Raw genomic sequence first — 9,188 nt, 5'->3', positions numbered from 1 at the left:
TCTCATCCTCTTTCCTTCTCCTCCTGCCCTCAATCTTTCCCAGCATCAGGGTATTTTCCAGTGAGTCATCTCTTCACATCAGGTGGCCAAAATATTTGAGTTTCAGCTTCAGCATCAGTCCTTCCAATGAATAGTCAGGACTGATTTCCTTTAGTATTGACTGGTTTGTTCTCCTTACAGTCCAAGGGAGTCTCAAGAGTCTTCTCCAATACCACAGTTGAAAAGCATCAATCTTCAACACTCAGCTTTCTTTATAGTCCAACACTCATCTTCATACATGATTACTGAGAAAACCATAGTTTTGACTAGTGGGACCTTTGTTGGCAAAGTAACATCTTCGCTTTTTAATATGCTGTCTAGTTTGGTCATAGTTTTTCTTCCAAGGAGCAGGTGTCTTAATTTCATGGCTGAAGTCATCATCTGCAGTGATTTTGGGGCACAAGAAAATAAAGTCTGTCACTGTTTCCATTGTTTCCCCATCTATTTGCCTCGAAGTGATGGGACTAGATGCCATGATTAGTTTTCAGAACGTTGAGTTTTAAGCCAACTTTTTCACTCTCCTCTTTCACTTTCATCAAGAGACTGTTTAGTTCTTCGCTTTCTGCCATAAGGATGGTGTCATCTGTGTATCTGAGGTTATTGATATTTTTCTCGGCAATCTTGATTTCAGCTTGTGCTTCATTCTGCCTGGCATTTCACATGATGTATTCTGCATATAAGTTAAATAAGCAGGGTGACAGTATATAGCCTTGACATACTTCTTTTCCTATTTGGAACCAGTCTGTTGTTCCATGCCTGGTTCTAACTGTTACTTCTTGATGTGCATACAGATTTCTTAAGAGACAGGTCTGGTATTCCCATCTCTTTAAGAATTGTCCTCAGTTTGTTGTGATCCACACAGTCAAAGGCTTTGGCATAGTCAATAAAGCAGAAATAGATGTTTTTCTGGAACTCTCTTGCTTTGTCAATAATCCAACGGATGTCGGCAATTTGATCTCTGTTTCCTTTGCCTTTTGACCATCTGGAAGTTCATGGTTCATATACTGTTGAAGCCTGGCTTGGAGAAATTTGAGCATTACTTTACTAGCGTGTGAGATGAGTACAACTGTGCAGTAGTTTGAGCATTCTTTGGCATTGCCTTTCTTTGGGATTGGAATGAAAACAGACCTTTTGCAGTCCTGTGGCCACTGCTGAATTTTCCATATTTGCAAGCATGTTGAGTACAGCACTTTCACAGCATCATCTTTTAGGATTTGAAATAGCTCAACTGGAATTCCATCACCTCCACTAGCTTTGTTTGTAGTGATGCTTCCTAAGGCCCTCTTGACTTCACACTCCAGGATGTCTGGCTCTAGGTGGGTGATCACACCATCATGGTTATTTGGGTCATGAAGATCTTTTTTATAAAATTCTTCAGTGTATTCTTGCCACCTCTTCTTAATATCTTCTGCTTCTGTTAGGTCCATACCATTTCTGTCCTTTATTGTGCTCATCTTTGCATGAAATGTTCCCTTGGTATATCTAATTCCCCTGCATTGGCAGGCAGCCTTTAACCATTGGTCCATCAGGGAAGTTACCAGACTCTGTATTTTGTTCTATTGATTTATGTGTTTATCCCTCTCCAGTACCATGCCATCTTTATTATTTTATCTCTATGGTAAGTATTAAAATTGAATATAATCATTGCTCTCACTTTACTCTTCTTTATCAAAATTATTTTTGCTATTATTTTTGCATTTTCATATAAACTATTGAATAACCGTGACTATATTATACAGAAAATCTTGCTGGAATTTTGATAGGAATTGTGTTAAACCTATTGGTTGGTTTGGGGAGGATTAACATCTTTACTATGCTGAGTCTTCCAATCCATGAACATAGTCTGTTTCTTTAGTGTTTAGATCTATTGGCTTCTTTCATAAGCATTTTGTAAAATTCTGAACAGTGTCTTTTGTATGTGTACCTAAATATTTCATTTTTTGGAGTGATTGTAAATGGTGTTGGGCTTTTCATTTTATGATCCACATGCTATTTGCTAAAACACAGAAATACAGTAGAACTCTGGGTGTTGCTTTGGGCTTTTCTGATAGCTCAGTTTGGTAAAGAATCTGCCTGCAATGCAGGAGACCGTGGTTTGATTCCTGGGTCAGGAAGATCAGCTGGAAAAGGGATAGGCTACCCATTCCAGTATTCTTGGGCTTCCCTTGTGGCTCAGCTGGGAAAGAATCTGGCTGCAATGCAGGGGACCTGGGTTCCATCCCTGGGTTGGGAAGAGTCCCTGGAGAAGGGAAAGGCTACCCACGCCAGTATTCTGGCCTAGAGAATTCCATGGACTATGTAGTCCATGGGGTTGCAAAGAGTCAGACATAACTGAGCAACTTTCAGTTTCTTTCTCTTTGTATCCTGCAGCCATTCTAAAGTGAAAGTGGAAGTCACTCAGTCGTGTCCAACTTTGTGACCCCATGGACTATACAGTCCATGGAATTCTCCAGGCCAGAATACTGGCATGGGTAGCCATTTCCTTCTCCAGGGGATCTTCCCAACCTAGAGATCAAACCCAGGTCTCCCACATTGCAGATGGATTCTTTACCAGCTGAGCCACAATATTAGTTTTAGGAGTTTTTTGGTATGTTCCTTGGGATTTTCTATGTAGACAATGTGGCCTAAAATTAAGGCCCAGTATTATGTGCTGCCTTGATATCTGGTGAGCCCACGAGGGCCTTGAATGTGTATCTGACGGTTCCCCTCCTCACTCGGTTCCCACGGATATGGTCTCCTAGGCATACATCCTTTCTTATCTAAGGATCGAGGCAAAGTTCCTGCTTATAACGGAGTAGTGGGCTTCTGTTCCCTGCAGCCTACAGAATTACCCAAACAAGCCAGTCATATCCTCCTGAGAGAGCCAGAGGTCACCTCACACTTTTGATACTACGAAGCCTGTCCCTTGTCCCTGCTTGTTTACTTTGTCCTGAGTGAGACCACTATGGGGTCCTGTATGGCATGTGGTGGTACTAGTAATAAAGAACCTGCCTGCTAGTGCAGGAGCCGTAACAGACATGGGTTAGATACCTGAGTAAGGAAGATCGCCTGGAGGAGGGCATGGCAACCTACTCCAGTATTTATTGCCTGGAGAATTCCATGAACAGAGGAGCCTGGTGGGCTATAGTCCGTAGTGCAGCAAAGAGTCAGATACAACTGAAGTGACTTAGCATGCAAGCACGCATGCATGGGATGTTGTATCAGCTCTTCCCTTGGACTTTGAGTATATATGATTAATAAACTGTCATCTGTCTCATCTGTCCAATGTCATGTGTCATGTATTTGGCCATTCCTTTAACAGTAAGGTGGGAATCCCTTCGTCATGAATAAGGTGACTAGGAGGTGATTAAACAGACAATCACATCATCTATAAATAAGGTTTTATTTCTTCCATTTCAATCTGCATGCCTTTGTTTTCTTTTCTTGCCTTATTACACTGGCTATCACTTCCAGTTCTATGAATAAGAGTGCTGAGAGTGGACTTTCTACCTTATTCCTGATATCAGGGAGAAAACGTTTAGTCTTTCATCAGTAAGTATGACAGTGTCTGTAGATTATTGCTCTTTAGTAAGCTGAGGAAGTTCTCTATTCCTGGTTTGGTAAGAATTTTTATCATGAACAAGTGCTTAATTTTGTCAAATGCCTTTTTCTTTATCAGTTGATAAGATCTTGTGACTTATCTTTTTTACCCTCTTGATTTGATACATTATACTGTCTGATTTTCAAATAAAAACAGCTTTGCATTCTTAGAATAAACCATAGTTGGTCATGGTGTATCATTCTTTGTATACTGCTGTATTTTATTTGTTCATATTTTGTTTGAGGATTTTTGCATCTAACTTCATGAGAGTTAGTCACCTGTACTTTCTTTTGTACTGTCTTTATCTGATTTTGATATCAAGGTAATACTGTCTTCATAAAATGAGTTGTGGAGTGTTTCCTCCTCTTCTCTTTTCTGGAACAGATTGTGTAGGATTGGTGTTAATTCTTTAAATGTGTGGTAAAATTCTCCAGTGAAAGAAACCACGTGATCCTGGAGCTTTCGTATTGGACAGGCTTTAAACTATGAACTCAATTTCCTTAACAGTTATAGCAGTCTTTAGATTATCTTTTTTATGTTGGGTGAATTTTGGTTGTTTCTGTTTTTCAAGGAATTGGCCTATTTCATCAAAATTGCTGAATTTATGCATGTGGAGTTGTTTGTTGTTTTCCCTAATTATCCTTTTAATAACTGCGGTATCTGTAGTGATACCCTGTTTCATTGCTGATATCGGTAGTTTGTATCATCTCTTTATTCTTCATCAGTCTTGATTTTTTCTTTGTCAATTTATTGTTTTGTTGATGCATATTGTTGACTTTTTCAAATTGTCAGGTTTTTCTTTCATTGATTTCTTCTGCTGCTTTTCTCTTTTCCGTCTCCGTGGTTTGTGCCCTTTATTATTATTTTTTTCTTCTGGTTGCCTTGGATTTTTTCCTTTTTGTTTTTTATTTTCTTCGGGTGGAATTAGATCATTAATTTAAGATCTTTCCTTTTTTTTAAGTAAGCATTTAGTGCTATAAATTTTTTTTCTGTAAGTTGTTTTGCCATATTCCATAAAATTTGATATGTTTTAATTTAATTCATCTTTTGAATTTTTCCGTTTCCTTTGAGCAGTTCTCTCTGACCCATGAATTATTTACAAATATGTTATTTAGTTTCTATTTGGAGAATTTCCTGTTACCTTTTTGGTACTGATTTCTAGCTTAATTCCATTATGGTCAGAGAACACACTGTATGATTCCAGTTATTTTAAATTTTGTTGAGGTTTGTTTCATGTCCAAAAATATGGTCTATTTTTGGACCATGGGCACTTGAAAAGAATGTATATTCTGCTATTGTTGGGTAAAGTGTTCTTTAAAGGTCAATTAAATTTTGCTGATTGACAGTGTTGTCTAGTTCTTTTGTAACGTTGTTGACTTTCTATCTAGTTATCAATCAATTGCTGACATACAGGTGTTCCAACTCTAATTGTAAATTCGCCTATTTTTCCTTTCAATTTTATCAGTTTTTGCTTTAAGTATTTTAGAGCTCTATTGTTTGGTACATACACATTTAGTGTGCCTGTATTTCCTTGGTGGAATGTTCCTCTATGGAAATTTTCTTTGCTTTGAAGTTAATCTCTTTCAATGTAGCCACTCCTTTAAAGAAATAACTATTAAATATGCTATTAGCATAATATATTTTTCTTTTGCTTTAATATTTTTTTTATGTTCAACCTGTCTATGTAATTATGTCTGCAGTGATTTCTTATAGAGAGCATATAATTGAGTTGTGTGTACTTTTAAAATCTACTCTGCCAGTCTCTATCTGGTATACAGTGTATTTCAACCATTTATTGTAACTATTGATATGTTTTAATTATATGCTATATAAATATACATTATTGCTGTTATACCTGTATGTTATATTTATAGGGTTTATTTATTTTTTATTTAAAAATGTTTATTTATTTATTTGATTGAACCAAGTATTAGTTGCAGCATGTGGGATCTTTTTTTTGTGTGTGTGGCAGGCATGAACTTTAATTGTGGCATGTGGACTCTTAGTTGTGACCTGTGGGATCTAGTTACCTGGCCAAGGATCAAACCCATGCCCCTTACATTGGGAGCACCAAGTCATAGCTACTGGACCACCAGGGAAGTCCCTATTTTAGGGTTTTAGCTTGCCATTTTATGTTTTGTTTCTCTGTCTCTTATTCCTGTGGTTCCCTTTTATTGCCTTCCTGTGGTCTTCTTGAAAATTTTTTTAGAATTACATGTTGACTTATCTGTGAAGGTTTTGAATCTTTCTCTTTCCCCTAATCCTCTTATGGTGGTGCTATCTTATCACAGACACTGTGTGAAGTGTAGAAACTTTACCTTAATTTAGGTTTTACCTTTTTCTACTTTTAATATGGTAATTATCTTAATTGTGTTCTTTTCATTCATTGAGCACCACATCAGATGATATAATTTTTTGTTTCAACTATCAAACATAGATTTTAATAAAGCTCATGAAGGACTTCCCTGGTGGTTCAGCGGTTAAGAGCTTGCCTTCCAGTGCAGGGGTCATGGGTTTGATCTCTGGTGTGGGAAGATCCCACATGCCCCAGGGCAACTAGGCCCCTGTGCCACAGTTACTGAGCCTGCACTCTAGAGCCTGTGCTCCACAATGAGAGAAACCACCACAATGAGAAGCCTGCTCACTGCAATGAAGTGTAGTCTCTGCTGTCTGCCAGTAGAGAAAGCTTGTGCACAGCAGTGAAGACCCAGTGCAGGCAAAAATAATAAATTAAAAAAAAAATTTTTAAAGTTCATGAAGACAAGGGCATTCTACAATCATTACCTTATTTTTACCCATTACATTATTCTTTCTTCCTTCTTGGCGTTTCAGATCTTCTGTTACAATTTACCTTCTTCAAATATCTTTTTAAAAATAATTTTAAAAAGAATTTAATTAATTTAAATTTAAAACAATAATTTTAAAAAGAATATAATAAAAATAATTTTGGCTGCACTGGGTCTTCATTGTTGATCATGGACTTTCTCTAATTGTGATGAGCAGGGCTACTCTTTGTTATGCCACGTGGACGTCTCATTGCAGTGGCTTCTCTTGCTGCAGAGCACAGGCTCTAGGGTGCTCAGGCTTCAGTGGTTGCAGCACATGGGCTGAGTAGTTGCGATGCGTGGGCTTAGTTGCTGCATGGCATATGGGATGTTCCTGGACCAGGGATCGAACCTGTGTTCCCTGCATTGGCAGGTGGATTCTTATCCACTGCGCCACCAAAGAAGCCCTGCCTTCTTTTTAGAGTACTTCTTTTATCATTTCTTTAAAGGTAGGTCTTCTGATGACAAATCTTAGTCTTCCTTCCTCTGAGAATGTCTGGATTTCCCCTTTATTCCTGAAGGGTATTTGTGCTGGGCATAGAGTTCTGGTCCAAATGTTTGGTTTTTTTTTAATTTCAGCACTTGAAATGTCTGCTACTTCTTTCTGGCCTCTTTGGTTTAAGATGAGAAATCCACTATCCATTTGAATTGCTGTTCCCCTACAGGCAGTGTTTATTTGTCCTTAGATTTCAGATGTTTGATTATGGTATTTTGTGTGTGTGTGTTTCCTTGATGTTATTCTTTTTAAGGATTCAGGTTCTTGAATCTTTGGTTTTATGGTTTTCCTCAAATTGGGAGAATTTCAGCCATTATTTCTTCAAATATATTTTTTAACCCTATACTATTTCTTTTTTCCTTTTTATACTCTGATAACATAAATTTTATATCTTTTGTTATTATACAATAGGTCCTTGATGCTCTGTTAATTTTATCTTCGAAGTATTTTCTCTCTGTTGTTTAGATTAAATAGTTTTCCTTGCTCTTTTTCATTTTTATTGATCCCTCATCTTAGTATGCTAAAAAACTACATCCAGTTTATTTTCTGTAATTTCTGTTCTTTACTCCTTTTAATGCATTAAGATTGTTTCCTGGTTTTGTTTTTTTTTTTATGCCCGCTTCCCTTTCATTTAAAGCTATTGTCTTATCAACTCATCTTTTATGTCTTGTTTCTCAAAGTCCAAGATCACTTTTTTGTTTTCTTAAGTATTCACAGCAAATGCTACCTAAAGTTTAGATTCCTAGAGTAAAACTTTGTTTCCAAAATATTACCTCTTGCATGTTCTGTTACTGTTGTTTAATAGTGCAGGTGCTTATAGTTTCCAAGTTGGTTTTCATCTGTTCACATGTCCTTGAATGGGTGTTTGCAATGGCCCCATCACCTTTTGATTATTCCCAAAACTAGTGGGCAGAATTTTCCCAGCATCAGTCAGGATAGGCTAGATCATGCTGCAGTAACCTTCAAAAAAATCTCAGCAGCATAATACACAGAGGGCTTTTGTCACTCATTTGTGTATCTATCACATTTCTTCTCAGTGCTGTTGCCATCTAAAGCATTGCTGATTGCCATTTCTGTGGAGAATAGGAAACGTGACAAGTTGAGTGCTGGTTCTCTAAATTTTCTGGATAGAAGTGATACATACCACTCACATTTTGTTAGGTGTTTGTTTCTGTTAGCCAAAGCAAGTGACATGGCCATGGCTAACTTCAAAGGGTTGGGGTCATTCACTCATACCATGGACCCAAGAGGAGAACTGGAAATATGTAGTGAACAGCAGTAATGGCTACCACAGGCTCCTTGATGGTTTGTTTGTATACCCTAGAAATCTGTCTTTAAGATGGTCAGGAATGGATCTGGGACAGTGCCTACCAGCCATACCTACCTACCTGGCCAATCAATAATTATGGCTGTCATCTGTTTGATTGGTTGGTACCTGTGCTTTAACAATCATTAAATATTTCAAATATAATTCTTGGGACTTGCCTGGTGGTCCAGTGGTTCCAATGGAGAAGACTTCACCTTCCAATTCAGGGGGTGTTGGTTTAGGAGCTAAGATCCCACATGCCTTGCAGCAGCAAAACAAAACAGAAACAATATTGTAACAAATTCAATAAAGACTTTAAAAATGGTCAACATCAAAAGAATCAGCTCTGTCTGCCTACTTATTTTAATGTGGCTCCTCTCCCAACCACCTTTGACTGCGATTGGTCCTTGGTAAGAGAGCGACTTCAAGTGAAGTTCTTACAGGTTTCCCTGTGCTTTGTCATGGTCTCCAGCTGTACCACTTTCTTAAGAATGAATATTTAAAAATCTGCCCTTGGTGACTTTTTCTTTATTGGATCCTGCCTATACTTGACCTAACACCAAAAAAAAAAAAAAAAACCCTTAAGGGACTTCCTTGGTGGTCCAGGGGTTAAAAATCCACCTTGCAATGCAGGGGATGTGGGTTTGATCCCTGGTCGGGGAACTAAGATCTCACATGCCATAGAGCAACTAAGATTGCATGCCACAATTACTGAGCCAACCGACACACCACAACTGGAGAGTCTGTGTGCCACAACCAAAGATCTGCATGATGCAACCAAGATCTCACATGCCACAATGAAGACCTGATGCAGCCAAATAAATAAATAAATACTGTATTTAAAAAATCCTTAAAACTTTTATCATATGGTTGACATTATTTCAAAATAGTTTTTCGAAACTATTGATATTCCTGTGTTCTGTTTTCCTGTGGTCATCTGGG

The sequence above is a fragment of the Giraffa tippelskirchi genome, chromosome 6 (genome assembly GCF_054371585.1).
Source record: "Giraffa tippelskirchi isolate mGirTip1 chromosome 6, T2T-mGirTip1v1.2.pri, whole genome shotgun sequence".
Lineage (NCBI taxonomy): Eukaryota > Metazoa > Chordata > Mammalia > Artiodactyla > Giraffidae > Giraffa > Giraffa tippelskirchi.
The sequence above is the reverse complement of the archived record's forward strand: the minus strand, read 5'-3'. Positions refer to the sequence as shown.